Source organism: Erpetoichthys calabaricus, chromosome 17, assembly GCF_900747795.2.
Source record: "Erpetoichthys calabaricus chromosome 17, fErpCal1.3, whole genome shotgun sequence".
Lineage (NCBI taxonomy): Eukaryota > Metazoa > Chordata > Cladistia > Polypteriformes > Polypteridae > Erpetoichthys > Erpetoichthys calabaricus.
In genome coordinates, this window is record NC_041410.2 from 15,312,279 (window position 1) to 15,335,875 (window position 23,597).

At 39.8% G+C, this 23,597-nt stretch overlaps 1 long non-coding RNA gene across 1 annotated transcript; it reads left to right on the forward strand.

Annotated features, from left to right (window-relative positions):
• The first annotated feature begins 564 nt into the window (after positions 1-564).
• LOC127526171 (uncharacterized) lies at positions 565-7,648 on the forward strand. Its single transcript, XR_007933795.1, has 2 exons — positions 565-640; positions 7,350-7,648. It is a non-coding gene; the product is annotated as an uncharacterized LOC127526171 (long non-coding RNA).
• The last annotated feature ends 15,949 nt before the right edge of the window (positions 7,649-23,597 follow it).

The following is a 23,597-nucleotide window of genomic DNA, read 5'->3' on the forward strand; positions in this document are numbered from 1 at the left end:
AAGTCACAACATACAGTACATAGATTAGCAAGGGACCCCTATGCTCATGGGGCCCCTGGGCAACTGCCCAGCATGGCCATGTGTTAAGAGACGGCCCTGGATGCATGAAAGTTGTAGAATATAACAAGAAATGTCCCTCAGCTTAGAAAGAAACCGTGGCTACCTAATACACCAAGAAGTTCTGCAAAAATCCTGTCCATCATTATGCAGACTATCATTAGATAGATAGATAGATAGATAGATAGATAGATAGATAGATAGATAGATAGATAGATAGATAGATAGATAGATAGATACTTTATTAATCCCAAGGGGAAATTCACACATTAAGGAGTTGACACAGCATACTGCACTATCGAATGAATGATTAACTGACCCATATTTTATAACTCACACCTTTCTTGCATTAGCAGGGTGTTTACATTATAATTAATAAAAATATCAAAACACTGTTACCAGCCTCTGTGTCGGCTCTTTACAAACTGACCGAGAGCGGATGTTCACCGGATGCGCGCCACTTTGTGCGCGCGCCCCATGTCACGCGCCTCGCGCGCCCGCCAAAGAGAACCTGAGCGCGCGATTTGTGTGTGTGTTTTTCTTGTTGCGGCGGCGCCATCTTGTGGCTCGCGGGAATGGGACGGTAAGTACAAAACACTCTGTCTTTTTCCGTTTTCGTTTCCAGTAGGGAGTCGTGCATTTCACGGTGCATGGCTTCGCAGATTTAGAGTCGTCTGTAGACGGAAGCTGGACGAATTTTGAATGCAGCAAAAGGTGCACAACAAATGCATAGTATTTTATTTCAGCTACGTTGCGCCGCGGTTGGCTCTGCATCATTGTGGACCGCAGATCAAAAGTCGGATTCGAATTCTGCTTGTGCGGAGTGGAGATTGCACGCTCTGCCCACAATCATTCAGATAGGCAGTGATTATATACTGGGCCCCGTGTGCGCGACGTGAGTGGGCCGTATAATGAACTGGCACCCCGTCCATGACTGACTCCTGTCACGAGTCTGATGCTGCTAAAATAGGCTTTAACGCTGCTGTGTTAAACTGATTCGAGAAAAGTTATGTCTTTAAAAGGATCAGTGACCTTAAATGAACTCGTGCCTTGTTCAGGGTCGACTTGTGTCTTGGGACATGGCAGCACTGGAATCTGTGCAGAGGAGAGCAACCATGTCCATCTCTGAAAGACACAGAGAATGAAACCTGTTTAAGTCCCGGACAGAGGGACACGGTGTGGGGACCTAATTCGTGTCTTCAAAATTCTCAAAAGCATTAATAAAGTAAATCCAGCTGAGTTCTTTTTACTAAACAGTAAATCAGGCATTGGAGGCAGGGCCGTCTTAACAGCATCATAGACTCCCGGGGCAAAGTAGAGCACTGGGGCCCCTGTTTTGATAACCAAACAGAAACATACATAGTCATCATAAAAAACGTGGGTCCCTATACTGGTGAATCCCCTGGGCAACTGCCTAGCGTGCCCATGCGTTTATAAGGGCCCTGATTGGAGGACATCGGTGGAAAGTAAGTAGAAGTGCATTTAGGACAGAAGCCAGGCAGCACTTCTTTAAGTAAAGAATTGTGGGAATCTGAAACAAACTATTTAGACCTGGAGTTGACAGCCTGTACTCTCCTTAGTGTTATGTTTACCCCAGGAAAAACCAGCGAAAAACATTGAATTACAACAAAAAAAATGTATATTGGAAACATGTAAATACCAAAACGCCAACAGAAAAAGAGTAAGAAAGGTATGTCAAGTGCCCATTGCTCTAAAAATGCATATTTAATTCACCTGCTGTGTGTTATTTGTTTTGAAACACTGACCAACACACAAACTGATGCTAAAGGTTTGGACAGTAGAAGCGTGTTCCTTTGCGCACTCTTTTTATAATATTTTTCTGCAACTTGCACATCAGCGTATAGAATGTCAGTGCCTGATCCTAATGTTCTGCCAGCCCTTGTGTTATTGAAGGTTACCACAGCTCAAGGCTTACTGACTTTTCTGAAACAAACATTTTCAGTTGCTACATTGTGAACAGTGTTTACTGTAGGATGAAAATGTGTTTCTTGTCACTTTTGATAGTAAGCTTTTTGTCTTTTTGTTGTGCAATTCTCATACAACTGAATTCACGAGGCATATCACAGCGGTTCGGATGTATAGTGCAGTTTGCATCATTTTCACTATCCGTGTCAACGTCTGATGACCAGCTTACATTATCGTAACTATCTAATGATTCAACAAATGGTACAGTTATCAGTTTGCTCTAAAACTGTCTTTACAGGTTCTTGATTACATGCCATTGTTTTTCGGATGAAGGTTCTGTCCCACTCATGAATATAAATGAGTTACCTTAAGAATGGCAAAGCACATAGCCAGTATTTATGATGTTTTTTACAGTGTGATGTTATTTTATCCACTAGATAGCAGTAGAATACTCTCCCGAGTGTTATTCAGGCTTAACACTATACATTGGACAATAGCAGTTATATCCCAAGAGACATTCGGGGTTAAACATTTTTACATAGAATTCCTGAAAGAGGCTCAAGTTTAATGCCAAAGAGGTTAAGAAATATCTGGATGAGATACTGGAACGGCTTAGCTATTACCTAACCAAAAGAGCCCGATGGACTGAATGGTCCCAGCTCATTTGTCAGATTTCTGATATTCTTAAGTTATTGATCCCAGTGTTACCAGAATAGGCTGTAGTGGTGTTGGATTAAATGGGTTTGAGAATGTTATATCATGTTTTTAGAAAGGTGATTGACAGTGAATGTGTGTGTTTATGAATGTGAATTGGCCCAGTTATGTACTTGCAACTTTCCAAGTGTTGGGTGTTGCCTTAACACTTCCAAAATAGGCTCCAGCATCCCCAAACCATTCACTTCTGAGTTAAGAGGTCTTAATAATGTGTGAAGGACAGCCGGGTCCCATGCCCGGCAGGGACGCCCCTGCTGCATCTGTTCCGGGGGAGCCACCATGGGCAGCTCAATACCTCCCCCGGGACGCTTGGTGGCAGCCTCCCTGGTGGACGATGATTCCCCAACCTGGCGCAGGGCTCCATGGGAGATGGAGTCCTCCACAGCCTGGTTGGGGGCTCGGATGGCCACCAGGGGGAGCAGCATGGAGTCAGCAGCCTGGCTGGTCATATCTTCAGCCCCACCCGGAAGGGCAATTAGGACCAGGTGGCCAAGCACCTGGAATGCTTCCGGGTGGGATATAAAAAGGGCCAGCCACCATCACTCGGGGAGCCAGAGTTGGGAGGAAGGAGGACTAAGCTTGTAGAGGAGTGGTGGGAGAGAAAGAGTGTGTTGCTTTGTGTTGAACTTGTGTTTTGGGACTGTGTATTACCTGTGGGTCACGGGGAAGACGTGCGCCCATGGGTGAGAAGAAAATAAAGTCCATTGAGTTTATACGTGCCTCTGTGTCGTTCTGTGCCGGGTCGGGCGCTATATAGCGCTCCTTATTACAAATGTTATATTATGTAATTAGAAGGACTAGTGACTGTGTGTGTGTGTGTGTGTGTATGGGAGGGTGTGCCCAGTGATGGACTTGAGTCTCATCCTTTTTTTTGGTACATTTCTTTAAAGTTAAATCAAGGATACACTCTGTCATGCTGCTACACTGTAAGCATGATAAAGTGAATAGTTGGATTGGACCTTTTTAATCAGGGAAACACTGTTGTTAAACATCTGCTTCACAGCTCCAAGGTACATATGTCTGATTCTTCTCCCGATCACTTTGTGTGAAGTTTGTCCATTGATCTTTCCCCATAGCACAAAAAAAGTATCCTTCTTTTCATTTTATGAATATTCTTATTTCCAGTTTAATGTTGCAGAATGTAAAACCTGTATTGGATGCAGTTTGCATAAGGAGGTAAAGCAAATGGACAGGAGATCAATCTATTACAAAGCAAACACACATGCACTTTCATTTATTTTTTTCTATCTATTTACTGTGGAGGTGGGAGCATGCACCGATTACAGAGCATTGCCGCACCCACCAAATGGTGAACCACCCGGATTGAGATCCGAGTGCAGCCATGCAACGGGTGATACCTCAGCACCACACTGAACAGTGTGAGTTTTTTTTACAGTGGCTGGAGTGCCAATCTTGCCACCAACTCCCGAGTTTTCCCTGCGTGCATAAAAAAGTTTTTATTGTCACAGGGAGCTGGAGCATAATCTGGGAGCATCAGATTCACAGCAGGAACCTAACTTAGGCAAGGTGTCAGTCCATTACAGGGCACACTCAGGCATGCATTCCGATACTCATCCATTGTTCTTTGATTTATTAAAGCCACTTTATCAAAGTGTATGGCTGTGAAGAGTGAAACTACTGCAACATCAGGCACAAGACAGGAAACAAGTCTGAGCAGAATGCCTCTCCATTGCAGGATACATTCACTCATGGGCACACCATTTAATCTATCCATCTTACTAAATAATACTCTCAGACCTACATGATCCAGTTCATGGTCACAGGTGGCTTGAGTCTATCTTAGCAGCATTACACACAAGAAAGGAAGGAAACGGCCCTCAACAGTGTGCTAGACCATTACAGGGCTGAACCGCCTATAGTAAAATAAGGACCACCTGATGTTTTTGTTGTTGTTTTAATTGTATGTTTGTACATCTCTTTCAGACATTTCCCATTAGAGGTCATGCAGCGTATGCCAGTAAAGAGGTTTAAAAAGTCTCCCTTAAAAGTAGCTACAGTAATCTGAAAAAAAAAGAAAGGAGATCAATATTGAATGCATCACTCACAAGACATTACAGTGCATCGTGATTTTCTCCCACTCCTAAGGAGGTCCATACTAAATTTGAAAAATCCGCCAGTGAAGCCTACATGTGTCCCTTCCACCTTGTGGAAAATAAGCCAGTGGCATGATCCTCTTGATTCAAAGAAGCACAGAATCCTGGTGTGGAAACAACAGACATATATGTAGATAATCATTTTTTCAATTGCTTGCTGGCCTTGTTCTGACCATTAAACTCCTGGCTGCATGGTAGTTAGCACTGCTACAGGGTGTGCAGTCTGCATGTTCTTTCCATGTTATTGTGCCTTGTTCTTTTTCACCTCAAATTTAATTTTAAAGTTGAGGTGTTGCAGTTTCAGTTCAGGCATTTCATAGCTAAGAAATATCCCTGAGTCGCAGGTGCTTGCAAGGCTCTCACTGGACTTAACTTTTAAATCTGTATGGCTGTATTTAGTCAGATAATGACAATGTCAGAGATTATCACAATGGTCTGATACCAGTTGAGACAGACCAGATGCCAGAATCCCATTGTTTTATTCATTTTTGTGACATGAAAAGCACTTGAACTTGCATGTTTTCCTGGTCACTAGCAAAAAGAGTGAAAGATATTATTAGTTAGGTAAGTTAATGTTTACATTGAAGACATCTGGACATATATTAGAAAATGCTGCTTTGGCCCCAACAGAATTTTCATGCAAAAATGTTACTTATCCTGATCAATCAATTGCAAGAATTATGAGAAGTTAGACCCTGTCTTCAGCATTGGGTTCAAGAAAGAGACCAAATGTAGATTAGTTCATTCAGACTTGCTTGATAGAATGGAATGGTCTTTGTTTGCTTCACTCTTACCACAGGGCACATTCAACACATACTACATTTAAGTGCTGACTTATCCATGCATTTTCCATATTCATTTAGTATAGTTATTTAGTAATTTGGGAGCCAGAACCTATCTCTGCAGCAATGGATGGGTTCAAATCACACCTGGGTAGGAAACCATTCTGTCACAGTGCCAGGGCCGTCATAAGAGCATCATAGGCCCCAGGCAAAGTAGTGCACTGGGGGGGTCCTGTTTTGGTAGCAAAACCGAAACATACATAGGCAGCAGAAACATCGTGGGCCCCTGTGCTCCTGGTGCCCCTAGCCAGTGCTCATTGTGATCATACACTAAGATAGCCCTGCACTGTGCATGATGGGACACTGTCCAATATTTACCCATACCAGGCCATTTTAGAGACAACACTTCATCAAATGTGACTAAATACATTAAGCAAAAAGACACACACCTTTTACCTGAAAAACTGTTGGTAACTTACAAACAGCAAAACAAACAAAATAGCTGTGTTTCTTCTCCTACTAAATATATGTTATTGGTACTTAAAACTAGGCATGATTTACTACGTCTGACTGTGTTGTCAAAGTTCATTTGTGCCAAACAGTAATGTTCAGTAGAGGGCAGCAACTCACTTTATATATGTGGTGAGTTTATATATTTATTTATTTGTTTGTGGTGTTTTCCTCCATTTATAATAACTTATTTTAATCTGTAATTTACTTCTTTGGTGTTTTACAGGCAGCAAATGAAATAGTAAGACAAGTGCAGAGAATTTTCATTTAATATTGTTGAACGCCTTAGTTTATCCATTTTTCATGCTTACATTAATGTGCAGGCAATATGAAATATATGTTTTCAACATGCCCCTTTAATCTGAACTTATCTTTAAGCTCATTATATTTTACATATCATTTTTTTGTTTTCTACACTCTTTTTATAACAGCTTTGTACTTTAATTCAGTATTTCATGCAGTATTTTATTCATTAAGTTTTATGCTTGATAATGTGCTCAGCATACTGAAGCATATAATAATGCAAATAGTATAAAATACAGTTTTTGTTGACTCCAAAGCAACAAGGCATTTGGAGAATGAGAGTTTTCAAAAGCCATCCCTGAACTCATAAACAATGCCAAATAAATCGGTATTCGAAGAAAGACAAGAAAAGCAATGCCTCTTCCTATCTGGGGCCTTCCTAAACAAGTCTTTATACCCCGTCTAATATGTGGAAGTCAAGGGCACTCACTCGCCTAAAAATACAACACTGTAATGTTCCCTTTACCTCTTGCTTTTATTACTGATGCCAAGTCTCTCTCTGTCTCCTTTCAGTTGAGTTAATTTCCTTCTACTATTTCACCTTCTTCTCCTGACACCACAATCACTTTTCCTGAGATGAACTTTTAAGCCACATGTCTAACCTGCAGTATTGAAGTCTAGTACCCCAAACCCACAGTTACCCTGACCATTGTTAAAAATGACAGGGTGCCACACACAATGTGATGTGCCTTTTTGTTATGACCTGTCAAGCTGAGTGTCTCCTGCACTACTAACCACTACTGTTGCACTGCCTTTTTATCCATGGATTACCTTTCTAGCTTCCATAATTAAGGGACACAATGTCCCTCAGTGATGACAGCCTGGTTATACTATGTAACACACAAGCGCTTAGGAGGCAGCAACAAGCCCGAGACTGAGTGAAATATCGCGAGACAAGGGGTTGATTTGCAGTACTAGTGCATCTATCTCTCTCTTTCATCAGACCAAAAGAAGAAAAATAATGTCCTTACCTCACTTCCGGATTCCAAGATGGCCGCCAAAACGTCACATCCTTTGATGACATCGCTTCCGGCTCCATCCAATGACGATACTTCCGGTCTCCAGAGATGACATCACTTCCTCCATCACATCACTTCCGGTTACTTTTGATGATGTTGTATCCGTCTGCCCGTTTCAACGTTGTCTCCTGCCAACTCATTTCCGTCCACAATTTTCTCACTGTACAAAACGCCATTTGTTGTAAAACACTTTGATCTGCCGTAATAAGTATTTGATCCATCATTTTTGACTGCTCGTTTTTTTCTTTTGTCCTTTGGACATTATATGGGGATGGTCCCCAACTCTCAGTGTTTTTTGACTCATTACAACTGGCATGACCAAATAGTTTCTCATAGTCAGGGCACTTTCCTCTATGGTACCTTACAGCCCCATCATCCTGTTGCAATGAACTACTGACATCCCTGTTCCCAAATGGGTCCTCTCTCACCAGTTTTATAATCTCATTAGGGAGCCCGGGGAATATTAATAGAATCATAAAAGTCTGCCTCACATCTGTCCAGGTGTCATTTAAAAAAAGTGTGCTTCTAATCTCAGATTAGAAGCAGGAAAAATTTCACTCCTTTCATTCATCTTATCTCAAAGTATACCAGGATCAAAGGGTGCAACTGGAATGAAAATATATAAATAACTTTTTTGTTTGAAACATGTGCTTTGAAAATAAAGCTAATTTTAAAAAGACACGACATGCAGACTAGCAAGGCATATTGTCCAGTGATTGTTTTATTGATATACTTCTGTACTTGAAAAAAGAAATCAACTGCAAGATCAAAGACCCAGGGTGCATGTCAGCAAGCCAGGATTTTCACAGATGGCATACTGGTCTGTTGTTTGATATACAAACACAGCTTTGCTCAGAAGTGTTTGAAACACAACTCAGCTTGTTTTTCTTGACTTAAAGAAGGAAATCGTGCAAGCACAAGAAACAGCCACACAGAAAATATTTCATGCCAGAAGTAAACTTGTAGGAAAATACTTTTTGGTGTCAATGTGGGTTTTGTATCATTGTTATTATAATAAAGTAGAGCTGTTCACAAAAGTTCATGTTAACTGATTTGGTATTGATAGACACATTATTGGATGAGTTAACTAACAAGAGGCTAGGCTTTAAACTACATAACGTGAATTTCAAAGCACGGTACGCTGATGGGTGTAGAACTGGCTTAAACTCAGAAAATAACGTTGTAATAAAAGGTCCTATCTAAGTAATGCAAAAGTGAGGTCATAGGGATAAGGTGAATGATTTCATTTATATTAATGATCTAGATAAAGCACAATTAACATGTTGCTTATGTTTTCCGTTGACAGTAAACTAAGTAGATTGTAAGATACCTTGTTTTGGCAAAACTATGACAGCTGCATGTGGGTATAATTCAGACAGGTAGATACCGTTATGTAGCAGCTGAGCTTTAATGCAAGTGAATTCGTTACACCTCCATCCATCTATGCACCCATGTTCTAATCCACAAGAAAAAAACAAATATTAGATATTTTAACACTGTGTGTGAAACATCATTTCAAACCCACAGCTGGAATACTAATAGGACGCTTGGTTACATACAGTAGCATGTTATGTTGTATACAAGTCAAAGGAAGTTACGCTCAAGTGTACTATGTACTTTATAGGTCTCTATATTTGGAGGTTTTTCATAAATCAAAGTATTTCTTCAAAGCAACATAAATACACATATTAAGATACCAAGTGGTGCAGTTGACAGCAGTATCTAAAGAAACTTTAAATATCAACTTGATATTTTTGCAAAAATTAGTTAAATAGGAATTAGCAAGTTATATTGAGCTAAACTGACAAATTATATTGAGCTAAATAACCTTTTCCCATCAAAGCTTTTTCTTATGTTCTTATCTTCGCCCCTTATGGCATAACATGTGTCACATTTCTATTGAAGTGTAGTTCCAGTGGCAAGTTTCAATTGGTAAGCTTGTGCTTTAGTAATCCACTGCACACTGTAGATCATTATATTGTTCTGCTTTTCCAAAGTATGTTTACATCACCTGCAGTCCCTTCTGCGGCCCTTTAATCACGTGATTGAGACAGGAAGACCTACATAATTCTGTATATTGAGCATAATAGCATTTATTTTTTGCTGACACACTGCTATGGGAAGAACCTGCAAGGTAAAGCGAGTGCTGTCAGAGCTTCTTATTTCAGACTCATTAATTTTGTATTCTGTTTCTGTGAAGGCCAGCTTTTTAGCTCAGGGACTTTCTGACTGCTAAGGGGGATTCCTGCAGCAGTTTCAGTACTGCATCAAGGCAAGTAGTGGGCGTGTGTTTAGAATCTACACCTGGTAATAACATGTTCCATATGGAGGGTTTCATTGTGTTAAAAATAACAAGGGAAGACATATCATGCAGTATGTGAGAAGCGTAGAGAATGCGTTCAAACAGAAATGAGCATGGCTTAATTTTTAAGTTTTATGTAATCTTGTTCGAATTATACTTTTGGTGGAATTGTAGATCACTTGTAATGATGCACTATGAAAATAGTGCTGTAGAAATAGCGAGTGAATAGTTGACTAATTTCTAGAAATATTCCAAATTGTTTAGCTTAAATAAATCTCTGAATAAAATTGAACTATGTTGTATCAGTGTGTATAGTGTTATATTCCAACCTAATTGTTTAACATGTGAACAATGAACAGTGATCAGAGGGTGACTGAAAATAGCTTTTCTTTCTGACACAGTGTTGCCTATAGAGTATTCTCTCCTTTACTGTCAGCAAAACCAAAGAGCTGGTCATACTGTAGACTTCAGGAAGCAGAAGCAAGACCGTGTTTCTGTCTACACTGGCAAGGACACTGTGGAGAGGGTCAGCAACTTTAAATTTATTGGAGTCACCATCACTGATGACCTGAAGTGGACAGAACATATCTTGGTAATCATCAAGAAGACTAACAAAATTTTCCTGAGGGCCACTCACAGCAAAAATACAAAAACCCCAGAAACCTTAAATGCCCTGATTGATCACACCTAAAATGATAAGTAAAAAAAGATAATGCCAAAAAACAAAAAGCAAAATATTGAGATCACTAGAAAAAAAGAGGATGAAAAATCCATAAATAATCCACAATAAAGCACCCAAATCTTGGTGTAAAGTACACAAAAGTAATTTATTGTGGAAAAACTAAACCCTGAAAAGAGAAAATTAGAGCAGGAAATTAAAATGAGGAAAACTAGAACAGAAAACCAAAAACCTAAGGCTGAAAAGTCAGAACTAACCAAAATATAAAGAATACGTTTCAAGAACCAAAACTCTAATTCTCAATATCAAGAAACAAATCCATAATCCAATACTCAAAAACTAATAAGCAAAACCAAAAACTAAGTCCAGAAATACAAAGAGCAAAACCTTAAAGAAGCTTGACACTGGATATTTTGCCAAACTTAATACCTCAGTAAAATCTAGGATGTTTTTATTTGCCCTCATGTGATCACACTAAACTAGCAGTAACACCTGAAATGAGTCAAAATTGGAACCTCTGCCCCAGTTTGTAGGAGGAAAACAGTTAAAAACTAAAAATGACATCATTATGAAATAAAAATGGAAAAAAAGATAAGAAAAGGTGGAGCTGGGGTGGACCTCTAGCAAAACCATGACAAAGGCTCAAAAGCAGTCATCTTTGACAGTCATCTATGGAAAGTCAGAATGCATTCATTTATGGTCCTCGACTTCTAAAGGGGCACAATTTAGTCCATCCTCACTGGCTGCATAACATTCTGACACGGCACCTGCTTAGTTCAAGACTGCAAAGCATTAGATAGACAGTGCATGTGGGTCAGAATATATCTGGCATACGGCTGCCTTTAGTTCAAAACATATATAAGACACAGTTACATAGCCTGCTGAATTGGTCTTACAGAAGCAGTCTACTTTAATCATAGGAATTTCTTCTATTTAACCTTTGGAAGCCCCTGATTAAACATTCTGGTCTTCCCTTTGATTAAAATGACATTCTCTTTTGCAAATTTCTGTTTTAACACATGCTTGCCCAGACATTAAGTCCAGGTTCTGCACTTTGAAATAAGATGTCTGACCTGAGTGTGTTTGATTTCTCTGTTATTAATCCCTGCTTGGTCTGTCACAATTAGCATTTAAGAACTTCACTTATACCACTTGAAAAAAATAGTCATGTAAACGAGAAAGGAGTGTATTAAATGGAAAAATACATACAGTATTATAGTTTCTGTTCCTTTTTTATTCACTTGACTGCTTTGTGATACCCAGTGAACAAACATTTTCACTTATCCCCATTTCAGAGCACCATTGTCTATTATCGCCTGCTCTTTACATTTATCATAAAAGCAGACAATATCATGCACAATTAAAGGGCTAGACATCTTGGTAACTATATACAGTATGTGGACAATTTATCACTTATAGGACCTCACTGTATCCTTGCACTTCTCACAAAGGAAGATTATCTTAAGCAGTCCCTATGTATGTCTGTCCTTATTCCAATTTGCATGTTTAGACAGAGCAACAAGAAAAGTCACCTCCAGTGTCTCAGGCTACTGTATATTTAACTACACAGCTGCCACCTGTAACACCTTATCGTCTGTATTTCTTCCTAGAGACATCTCGGTTGGTGTGGTTCCCTATTAAATATGCACCCTAACAGTGCCTTTTCCACTCTGGGCACCACATGTTTTGTGCCCAGATCAATCAGAATATTAAGAATAATAATATTAAGAAGAAAGAGATCTACCCAAGATAGGATAGTGCTTATTTTCCTCTGTATGATCATATTGTTTTGAGTGTCTCATGTTGCAGTTCTGGCGTGTAATAATCGTTTCTGTTTTCACCTTTATCCCCAGTGTCTGATTAAACAGCTTTACCAAAGAGAAATTTTAAACAGTCCAGTCGGCACCTGAGGTTTTTGGTGGTGATGTGAATGACTTTGGAAATCGCTCCAATATTATAGATTATTGGACTTTCAGGTAACTGGGGGTAAGCTTCAGAATTTGTTTATGATTTGTTTATATCCTTGGCTGTTACTCTTATGACTTGAGACACATAGGTTTGGGAGATGTCAGGTCAACCTGTTTCTCCTTTAAAATCCAGTAAATTACTACAGAGCTGGCAATTCAGAATGGTTAACGGAATACAAGAAATGCAGACAATATAGTAAAAGTTTAATTGATCAAATGTAGATTGCGTAAGTGGGAGCTGTCATTATTCTTGAATGGGGCTATAGTCTTACAGGGGCCATTTTTTCATCCAAGTCAGCTTAAAATCATTATACATATGAGTACAGCACATTTAAGGGATTAGAAAGTACAAAGTTACTAAGAAACGGGACAAAATTTAAAGAATAGCACAATAAGAATAATAGTTCAGTTAGTCCTAACGCTTTTTGAAAACTGCACCCATAATACAAGTACAGTATGACCTTCTCAAACACTTACTCCAGTTCAAAGTCACAGAAGTCCTGAGCCTTGGGGGCAAGTCAGGAACCACCTTGAATGGGGCAACATTGCATTATGGGTTTCATATGCATCCACAAGCCAACAGGACCAATTTATAATTGCCAATAACTTAAAATGTATGTGTTTAAGATGTAGGTAGAAATCAGAATGTCCAACAACCCTCTTTAAGACACATGGAAAACTTGCAGACCACACACAGACATTGACTAGTACACTAGATCTTGGAAGCACCATTTCTAACCACTATGTCACCATGCCACCTACACTCTTAAAAATAATGGTTCTTTAATGGCATTTATGGTTCTTTACTGGTTCCTTGTATTGCCTGACCAAGCACCATTTCATTCTGGGAAGGGTTCTTTGCATATGAAATTGGTTCTTTGAGCTTTGAAAAACTTTGTAATATGTAGGAAAAAAGAAATCTTTAATATTTGCTAGGCTACCTAGTAGGACACTAACAGATTAAGAAAGCCTGAACTTAGCCTGTGTTATTTATTGTATGCAGCAAGAGTCTTCTAAAATGATGACCCATTGTTAGTCAGTCAGTCATTTTCCAACCCACTATAACCTAGCACAGGATCACGGGGGTCTGCTGGAGCCAATCACAGCCAACACAGGGCACAAGGCAGGAACGAATCCCGGGCAGGGTGCTAGCCCACTGTAGGGCACACACACACACACACACACACGCACACCAAGCATACACTAGGGACAATTTAGGATCGCCAATGCACCTTGCCTCCATGTCTTTGGACTGTGGGAGGTAACCGGAGCACCCGGAAGAAACCCACACAGACACAGGGAGAACATGCAAACTCCATGCAGGGAGGACCTGGGAAGTGAACCCAGGTCTCCTTACTGATGACCCATTGATGTTTCACAAATCGGTTATCATCTATTCATGGTTATATACTGTGTGGAGCCTGTTGCAGATCTAGATAGATAGATAGATAGATAGATACTTTATTAATCCCAGGGGGAAATTCACATATTCCAGCAGCAAAAATATTAAATTAAAGAGTAATAAAAAAAAAAAAAAATGCAGATAAAAAAACAGACAATAACTTGAATAATGTTCAACGTTTACCCCCTCTGGTGGAATTGAAGAGTCGCATAGTTTGGGGGAGGAATGATCTTCTCAGTCTGTCAGTGGAGCAGGACAGTGACAGCAGTCTGTCACTGAAACTGCTCCTCTGTCTGGAGATGACACTGTTTAATGGATGTAGTGGATTCTCCATAATTGATAGGAGCCTGCTGATTGCCCGTTGCTCTGCTACGGATGTCAGACCGTCCAGCTCTATGCCAACAATAGAGCCTGCCTTCCTCACCAGTTTGTCCAGGCGTGAGGCATCCTTCTTCTTAATGCTGCCTCCCCAGCACACCACTGCGTAGAAGAGGGCACTCGCCACAACCATCTGATAGAACATCTGCAGCATCTTACTGCAGATGTTGAAGGATGCCAGTCTTCTAAGGAAGTACAGGCGGCTCTGTCCTTTCTTGCACAGAGAATCAGTATTGGCAGTCCAGTCTAATTTATCGTCCAGCTGCACTCCTAGGTATTTATAGGTCTGCACCCTCTGCACACAGTCACCTCTGATGATCACGGGGTCCATGAGGGGCCTGGGTCTCCTAAAATCCACCACCAGTTCCTTGGTTTTGCTGGTGTTCAGTTGTAGGTGGTTTAAGTCGCACCATTTAACAAAGTCTTTGATGAGGTTTCTATACTCCTCCTCCTGCCCACTCCTGATGCAGCCCACGATAGCAGTGTCGTCAGCAAACTTTTGCACGTGGCAGGACTCTGAGTTATATTGGAAGACCGATGTATATAGGCTGAATAGGACCGGAGAAAGTACAGTCCCCTGCGGCGCTCCTGTGTTGCTGACCACAATGTCAGATCTGCAATTCCCGAGACGCACATACTGAGGTCTGTTTGTAAGATAGTCCACGATCCATGCCACCAGGTATGACTCTACTCCCATCTCTGTCAGCTTGTCCCTAAGGAGCAGAGGTTGGATGGTGTTGAAGGCGCTAGAGAAGTCTAGAAACATAATTCTTACAGCACCACTGCCTCTGTCCAAGTGGGAGAGGGATCGATATAGCATATAGATGATGGCATCTTCCGCTCCCACCTTCTCCTGGTATGCGAACTGCAGAGGGTCGAGGGCGTGTTGGACCTGTGGCCTCAGGTGGTGAAGCAGCAGCCGCTCCATGGTCTTCATCACATGTGATGTTAGAGCGACAGGCCGGAAGTCATTCAGCTCACCAGGATGTGATACCTTTGGGACTGGGGTGATGCAAGATGTTTTCCAAAGCCTCGGGACTTTCCCCTGTTCCAGGCTCAGGTTGAAGATGCGCTGTAGAGGACCCCCCAGCTCTGATGCACAGACCTTCAGCAGTCGTGGCGATACTCCATCTGGACCTGCTGCTTTGCTGGCACGAAGTTTCCTCAGCTCTCTGCTCACTTGCGCTGCTGTAATTGTGGGTGGGGATGTCTCTCCTATGTTGGTATCAGCAGAAGGATGTGTAGAGAGTGCAGTAATCCGAGGTGAGAGTGGGTTAGGGTGGTCAAACCTGTTAAAGAAGATGTTCATTTCGTTTGCTCTCTTCACGCCTCTCTCGATGGTGGCACCCTGCTTCGAGCTGCAGCCAGTGATGATCTTCATCCCATCCCACACTTCCTTCATGCTGTTGTTCTGCAACTTCTGCTCCAGCTTTCTCCTGTACTGCTCCTTCGCCGCCCTGAGCTGGACTCGGAGTTCCTTCTGCACGCGCTTGAGCTCATGCTGATCACCGTCTTTAAAGGCCCTTTTCTTCTGGTTCAAAAGGCCCTTGATGTCACTTGTAATCCATGGCTTGTTGTTAGCATAGCAGCGTACTGTTCTTACTGGAACTAAAGTGTCCATACAGAAGTTGATGTAGTCAGTAGTGCAGTCAACAACCTCCTCAATGTTCTCACTATGTGATCCCTGCAGGATATCCCAGTCTGTAGTTCCAAAACATTGTCTCAGAGTATTCTCAGCCTCCGGGGTCCACTTCCTGAATGATCGTTTGGTTACAGGTAGGACTCTCACTTTTGGTTTGTAGTGAGGCTGAAGCAGAACCAGGTTATGATCTCCTTTCCCAAGTGCAGGCAGCGGGGTGGCACTGTATGCGTCTTTAACGTTTGCATACAGTAAATCAATAGTCTAAATACATAGGCTTTTATTATAATGAGTTTATACTTTAAGTCTGTGTGACACTTTTGATGTTGTTCTGTTTTGAGTAATGGTTAGTTATGCTGCTGTTTTTTGGATTGTGGGAAATGCTTTTTTTTTTTTTTTTTTTTTTTACTCGTATTGAATTTATTTAAAGCATGTAACATTCCATACAATCAAGTCAAACTTAACGAAACTGAATTCAATTCACGCCCCACCCATGAGAAAGGCCAACAGCCAGAATAAAACTTTTGAGAGTAGTAAAGAGGGAAAGGAATCTTTCTCCCCAATATAAATGCTTAATCTAAAATATTATTGAATAGATCCTGCCAGGTTTTAAAAAAGTTTTTTCAACAAATCCTCTAAAACAGGGGTTCTTAACCTGAGGTCCGTGGACCCCTAGGGAGTCCGTGGATGGGTTTCAGGGGGTCCGTCAGGGTCAGATAAAAATGAACATTTATATACACTATACAGCCCAGTACTGTTGATTTAGAATAAATGTAGTAGTAAGTAGTAAGTAGTAATGGTAGTAGAAAATGTAGTAGTAGTAGATCTGTTTTAATTTGCACAAGAGGATTGAATTTCATAATTATAATGAGTGGCCATTACTTTTTGCATAAAAAGGAGTGTTTTTTAGATTATCTACTTTAATGTTTAATAATAGTTTGTGTATTTCATATATGTATGGGACAATCAAATCTCGATAAATAAAGTACCTCATATTCATTGCATGCAAAATTGTGTTTATGTGACTATTTCTGGGGAAGGGGGTCCATAGCTTTCATCAGATTTTTAAAGGGGTCTTTGACTCAAAAAAGGTTAAGAATTACTGCTCTAAGAGGGAATTTGATTTTCTTCCAATTTCAAATAGTATATAGCATCAGTTACCTACTGACATAATGGAGGTGGGCTAGGATTCTTCCAGTTGAGCCAGATAACTCTATGTGCTAATAGTGAAATAAAGGCAATTACAGTTTGTCCTTCTTCACTTTAAGCCCATCGGGGAGTCCACCAAACACAGCTGTTAATGAATTAGGAGTGATTGTGACACCAAGGCTGTCTGATAGGCATTAAAATTTTTTGTCCAGAATAATGTTAATGCTATTGTTAATTTCTGTTATTTGTTTAACACTTTTTAAAAGAGAGATACTGTGGCTTAGTTACTAGCAGTCTTTCCTTTAACACATTTTTATTAAATTAGTCCCTCTTACTTCTTTCTTTAGTAGCTTTGCTTTGAATTGTGAGAAAATGCTTTCAATCGTTCATTTCTGCTACTTGTTTAAACAGTTTTGAAAAGAAAGACACTATGGCTTAGTGACTAATGCTGCTGCTTTACATCTCCATAGTCCTTGATTCTATTCCCAGTCTGGTTGTTCAGTCTATGAAGCTCATCCTCCCAATGTTCATGCGATTTTTCTCCAAATACTATTCTTTCCTCTTACATCACAAAGAAATGAAATTTCAAGACATAAAGTTAGGTTGATTGGCGGCCTTTTTTGTCACAATATACATGAACAGTGGTGTAAGAGTAAGTGTGTTCTATAACGAAATGGTGTACCGTTCAGGACAGTTTCTGTCTGATGCTTGAATATGCAGGCATAGGTTCCAGTTCCCCACAACCCTGGAATTGATCTCAAAAATTAGTAAAACTGACTTGGCATTTTTATGGTTAAATGTGCTATATGAACTAAAGTTCTGATCATTCATCCATCCTTCCTTTTTCCAATCCATCGAAGGATCTATAGAAGAGAAGTGAAGTGATTTCAAGCCTACAGCAAAGAATGTAGAAAAGAAACAAAACCTGGACACGACACTAGTACACTGCAAATTAATAACTTTAATCTTTGAATGTAGCATAGTTCAAGAAACAGAAAAACCGATGAATGTAAAACAAAATAAAAATAATAAACTAACATATTTAAAATATACATAATATAGTAAAAGCCGAAGATTTAAATTAATGTTCTAGAAGTATATACATAAGGGTTAAAATAATGCCTTTGGATCAATATTAATGTGATTTTGCTTAATTAGAAATTAATTCTAGTCATGAAACCAACTCATGGCTTGACTCTCAAAATATGAAAGTAAGAAATTAAGCTCAAATTGATACATTTCATATATAGGATTATTAGTAATATGCTTAGTTAAGATGTTGCTCTTTGCTATCTTATTGATTGGCAAGGGCATCTGTTGGCACAGGAAAGTCTTAAAGCCCCTATCACTAGCAGGGAAGAAGAGGGAAACCCATGCTGGGAAGATGACTACATTCTCTACATGTTAGTATAGGACTACACGAGCAGCTGGGGGCAGTAGACCCTATTTACTGAAGTGGTGCCCCAGAAGCACTCAAGACCTCCAGTACAAGTGAGAGAGAGGGAGAGAGGGAGTTGCCATGGGAGGAACCAGAAAAGCCAGAACAGTGAACAGCACCTAAAACTTATCAGGGTTGTCTGATGTTCTCACTATTACGAGAATGATGGAATGGACAGCTAGTTAGGGGCCTGAACATCTCTGTGTGGCTATGTTTATAGGCATATGGAGTCATTATTGTTAAAGGAATATAGAGTGCAGTATGTACAGAGTAAAGTGGAATTCTTGCTTGCATGTGTTAATCAACATGTGCCATGTTGCCAGTCTGCCACAATGGGATTAATGAGTATAACTACCTTACCTTGAAACTTCTGTCTTACTTACATGAACAATATCAGAAATACAGTATTTGCTATATTGAATTTACATATGCTTCAAAAATTATCACACAACTGATCATATAGCTAACTAGTGGAAGACATTTTTATATAATGGTAGATTACCGGAATGACCCTAGACTCACTAATACTGCAAATCCTTTCCATGATGCATTGTCCTGGAGCACCTTTAGACACTGGGTTATTTCAGTATAGTGTGCCAAGAGGTCATCAGTTTGTAATATTCTCACAGCCATCAAGCTGTAAAACCGATCTTTCCATCCTACCCTTCATATCCTTAGCCAGTTTTAACAGACACATTGACATGTGAACAATATTTTTAAGAGCCCTATTAATGCACTCTAGAGGTATATAACTTAACAAACAGCATGTGCTGTTTGGGGTCTTGCACTTACTGTGTGTAGTAGTTTTCTAGGACTATTATAAATGTAAAGCGTACAGTATCCCACATCACATTGTGTAACTGCATTTTAACTTCATATGAGTTCATCTTAATAGCTGTGCAGAGTCAGAAGTTTTTTCCAAAATTTGTTGAAATTTTTAATTTTTGTGGATCAATTAATATACTGACTCTAATGTTTATCATAGATTTAATCAACTTGCTTATTAAAAGTTGTCTGTAGTTATTTATATAAATGTAAGATGGAGAAGCAGCCCATTAAAGGATTTCACTTTACCACCTGATAAAAAGGTCCCCCAACCCCAATGAAATGTACACTTCTACTTGTATATGAAAGTTGTCATTTCATTCTAAAAAGGTTACACATTTGGGTTTCAGCAGCTCCTTGAAGCAGCTATGTGTGTCATTTATGGTACATGTGCAGTGAAAATGAACAAGTCAGCATGAATACAAAAAACATGGAGGTAAGCCAACAACTTTGTCAGCAGGGATGAAGATATGGGTGTGTCCAGGTAAAACTAGGTCCACCCAGAATGAAAGCTAGCACAGGCTGATAGGTGGCTTTGGAGGTTCTCAAAGGTTAAACGGTATTGCCATAATAGCCATTTGGACAGGGAAGACTGTAAGAAGACCAGAATTTTCCATAAACACCATTAGATGGCAGCATAAGGACTATGTCTAGGGAAATGATTTTTCCTTTTTTATCACTTATCTCGGGATCACTATGTCTGCCCGGGATTGGTTCCTGCCTAGCGCATTGTGTTGGCTGGGATTGGCTCCAGCAGACCGCCGTGACCCTGTGTTAGGATATAGCGGGTTGGATGATGGATGAATGAATGGTGTTTAAGTATAAAGCAAAAGTATGCTTTTGATATTTGAAGGAACAGTCACTCCTGCACCAGTAAGTGTTTTTTCTCCTCCTCCTTCTTCTGCTAATGTTTTAGTGTGTTTAGCAGTCCAGCTTTAAGTACATTACTGCAATCTACTGAAATGGAGTTGTTTAGTAATGATCAAAATAGCCTACCTAAATAATCGTTGTTGTGGCTTTTGTCCAAATGGTATTATCAACATCACTTTTCAATGTCTGGCAGATGCCTATAGCTATACATAACAAATTAGCAACAATCCATAAGTCATTTGGAAATGCTACTTCTACTACCACTATACCCATTAAACAACATCATTGTACCAAGACAGTAAATAGCAAAATAAAAGATCAAAATATAGTAAATCTATATATGTATAATGGAAAAGTGACTCACTCACTCACTCACTTACCAGCAAAAAGTGTTATTTCCTGTTTAATTAAAATGGTAAAATTTGGCAGGATTGCATATCTATTCCAGTAGGCATCCACTAAGAAGGGACATCTTGATATATCAATATTTAGGGGTTAAAACTCCCCTACAATAGGACAAACAAAATACTTCAAAATCCATCCATCCATTTTGGGAGATCTGGGGACCTGGGTTCGCTTCCCGGGTCCTCCCTGCGTGGAGTTTGCATGTTCTCCCCGTGTCTGCGTGGGTTTCCTCCGGGCACTCCGGTTTCCTCCCACAGTCCAAAGACATGCAGGTTAGGTGGATTGGCGATTCTAAATTGGCCCTAGTGTGTGCTTGGTGTGTGGGTGTGTTTGTGTGTGTCCTGCGGTGGGTTGGCGCCCTGCCCAGGATTGTTTCCTGACTTGTGCCTTGTGTTGGCTGGGATTGGCTCCAGCAGACTCCCATGACCCTGTGTTCGGATTCAGCGGGTTGGAAAATGGATGGATGGATGGATGTTCACCTTTTCTGTACAGTGCTTACAATGTTCAAATCATTGCATGCGGAGTGAAAATATGCAGCATGTAAATGTCAGTGCTGTATTTAATAAGTTAAAGTAGACCTCGGTTCACTGTATATTGCCCGTCCTGTATAGAAACCCTCCGAAACTATGTAACAGTACAAGATTATAAGTCAAAGCATTATATTCAAATCTGATTGAAGCTACCATTTTTACATAATTTGTTACAGGGTGAAAATTACATTTTTACTCAAAATTCCTATTATTCCTACTAATCCTGTTTCAATTCAAAAGAATACAGTTTCCTGTATTGATCTATGGCAGGAATATTTTACACATGGCCATTCGTATCTAGCATATTCCAGAGAAAGCAGCTCCAGTTAACTAATAGTAGTAGCCCCTGGTAGAAAAACAAATATAATATACAGAAAAGTACTCAATTACTTACATTGTACTTATGATATATCCGATTAACCATTGGCACTATGACCGAAGGCCTTTTGTTTTATGAAATTTTCCAGGTGAACCTGGGTAACACAGCTAGTATGAAATATATGTTAAAAAGAATGCAAACAAATTGAGTGAAAAATCACTTAGTTTCCTCAGATTCCTCTTTCTAACAAAGTTCCAGTTAAGTATTTCTATTATTATTTTTATAGCCACAATCTTTATCTATGGCAACATACAAGATAATAATATATTATTAAACATATATTTGCAGTTGCTCTACAAACAGGTTGAGGGTCTGGAATCTTAATTGAGTGGTTTATGGTCCCCTATTTGTAAAAAGTGGGATCATAAGATATTTGGGGAACGGCCACAGAGAGAAAGAGCAGTTATAGTAGAGAAAGCCAGTCATAATCTTCCAGCACATTCAGAAGCAGTCAGATAGGATTGACTTAGGACCATTTTGCCATTTTAAGGCAAACAGGTCAGCAGCCTGAAGAGTCCTGGCTCTCCTGAAATAGTGCAAGAATACTAGGAGCTGAAAGGAATCCCCAGTCTGTCATACCCACAACCAAAGAAGTGTTGCTGTTGACCTCACAAATGTCTCTAGGATCTGAACAGAAGTGAAGCCATCAGACAGACAGACGGAGAGGTTAAAGCTGCCTCAAAGCAGTCTGTTGACTAGTCTGGTTGCAGGAAGAATCCAGGGCCATGAAAGAGAAAGAGATGGCATTTGAAAAAGGGAGTACTTTATGATATTGGAGAAGCAGGAAAATGGTTGGAGTCCCCAAGTGACACACACGATTTCAGACCTGGGGAAACTAGTCCCAGTAGCAAAGCTAGAATTTTGTTTTCTCCACTTGTCCATAATTTGTTTTCTGTTTATGTCCCTATCATGTTTTTTGTATTGTAAATACACCATTTTTGGTACAGTTTGCTTTCTTGGCATTAATTTGGTCATGAAGCCTGCTCTCTCTCTCTCTCTCTCTCTCTCTCTCTCTCTCTCTCTCTCTCTCTCTCTCTCTCTCTTTCTCTCTCTCTCATGGCAGTTATCTCCAACTCCTAACTGTTTTTCTGTTCTGTAGTGTAGTGCTTCTTTCTTCCATCAATTAATTTACTGAACCTCCTTAATCCGATTCCAAAACTGTTGAGAGTCAGTACAAATTTTAGAACCTTTGGACATATGGCAGTAAATATCCCGATGTGTGTGCCAGTCCATTGCAGGACATGCTCAATCATATACAGTGTATACTGTATATAGAGTCTTGAGTTATTCAATATTTACTCCAGTTTTTAAGGCTCCCTCTTACTTTTCTATCTTAACTTATTTCCATTTGTAAGCTGCTATTCTTCATTATCTACCCTAAACAGGCTTTGCTTTCTTCCTCAGTCACTGTGGTCCCGTTTTTCCTTTTTGTCAGTGGATTCAAGACCTTTTTTATATGTTTGTCTTTCCGCCTCTTGCTTCATCCTCATTTTTCCATTCCATCAGAACTGTCCATCAGCATGTCAGTCTATTTTAGTGAGTAAAACTTTCTGTACTAACTAAAGCTAATCTTCAAAACACAAGGTCACAGTTTCAAAATATTGGTTCTAGATAATAATTTAAAGGTTGTGCTATATTAAAGTATGTTCAAATGGCATTTTTCAAGTAAGAAACTAAAAATCCAAGCCAGCAAACAACAACAATTTCACCAGGTATTTTCAGCATATTCATACATACTGTACTGTAAATACATACTATTATTTTGTTTTCTTTCAACATGGCTATTCTTCATTTAATGTAACATTTTTGATGATGAATGCTACCTGAAAGTACCTTTCTTGAGTGGTACACTAAGTTGGTATAGAGATACACTCATTTGTTGCTCTATTTAAACACTAGCCAGCCTGGACCATAATCAGCACAATTACCAGTTCTGTTTCTAGGACACATTTATTCTCATCTTCACTATTCCACATAAAAAGTTTTCATTATTTTCAAAAAGGTGGCATACTGGAGCAGTGTTTAGAACTGTCTCACAGGTGCACATACACCGATTTGTATCTCAGTTATTGTCCATTAAAGAGCCTAAATGTGGGGTTCTTCATTTCAGCAGGTGTGGGAGCCTGCATAATATGCATTGCTAAAGACATGTGCCTAGTTATGCTAGGATTGGTTGTGATTCCACATGATCCCCTCCAGAAAAAAAGAA